The sequence below is a fragment of the Mandrillus leucophaeus genome, unplaced genomic scaffold (assembly GCF_000951045.1).
Source record: "Mandrillus leucophaeus isolate KB7577 unplaced genomic scaffold, Mleu.le_1.0 Scaffold49, whole genome shotgun sequence".
NCBI classification, from domain to species: domain Eukaryota; kingdom Metazoa; phylum Chordata; class Mammalia; order Primates; family Cercopithecidae; genus Mandrillus; species Mandrillus leucophaeus.
The window spans coordinates 4,988,504-4,989,356 of NW_012105253.1; the positions used below are offsets into that span (position 1 = coordinate 4,988,504).

At 36.0% G+C, this 853-nt stretch overlaps 1 protein-coding gene across 1 annotated transcript in view; it reads left to right on the plus strand.

The window, feature by feature from the left end:
• The window catches only part of DGKI (diacylglycerol kinase, iota), a 481,484-nt gene that overhangs the window by 278,578 nt on the left and 202,053 nt on the right, over nt 1-853 (plus strand). The window lies entirely within an intron of this gene.

Consider the following 853-nt stretch of genomic DNA (forward strand, 5'->3'; position numbering starts at 1 on the left):
CTGGCTATTCTCAAATAAGAAGCCTGAAGAGTGAGACATGATTTTGGCATTGTTCTATGTGTTTAGTTTCTCTCCTGGTCCTTCATTTAGTTGAGACCATTTCTAAGGGTTCACTTGGACTCTGAATCACTCATTACATAGGCTTTGAATCAAGAGCTTCCATGTGGGGTCGTTCCTTACTTTCATTAGAGACCAAGCCAGTCCAATTTTCTTTTTTCTGCTTTTATGTCTCTCTTGCTCTCTCTCTTATTTCACTTTTCTCTTAATGAAAGAAAATTCTCCTTGTAGTGAAACAGAAAAACTTGCTGATCAAGGGGCATATGAAATACTGTAAAAAACATACTTTTGAAATCTTGAGGGTTAAAACACTTATCTCTCAGAGAAGACAGGTACAGTTCAATTTGGGACACAAACCAGATAATTAGCTGGAAACATTTCTCATCTTTATTTACTTTAATATTTACCTTTCACTTGAGTTGCAGAAGGAAAAGTGGGAGAACCAGCCATTCCCATTCTCGCATTTTCCACATGCTTTCTTAATTATTGTAACATTGAACTGAAGCTTAAAATCACATTAGTTTTGCAGATTTAATGCAGGATTTGAGGCTGCAGAGTTCTCTTCATTCAACTTGCACTGGTAACAGCCAGAGACCCAAAGGACTCTAGGAAGGAAAGTTAAAGCTTACATTGCATCTATGTGGCTGTGTTTTCAGATTTCATGGTCATAATAAAGATATAAGGGTTGATAGATTAAACGAGAACTTGAATAATACTAATATGTATTTTTGTTGTTGTTTTTCTCTCTAGGCCAGCAGTAACTGAATGAGTCACATTGCCCTACTTTTTTTTTTTT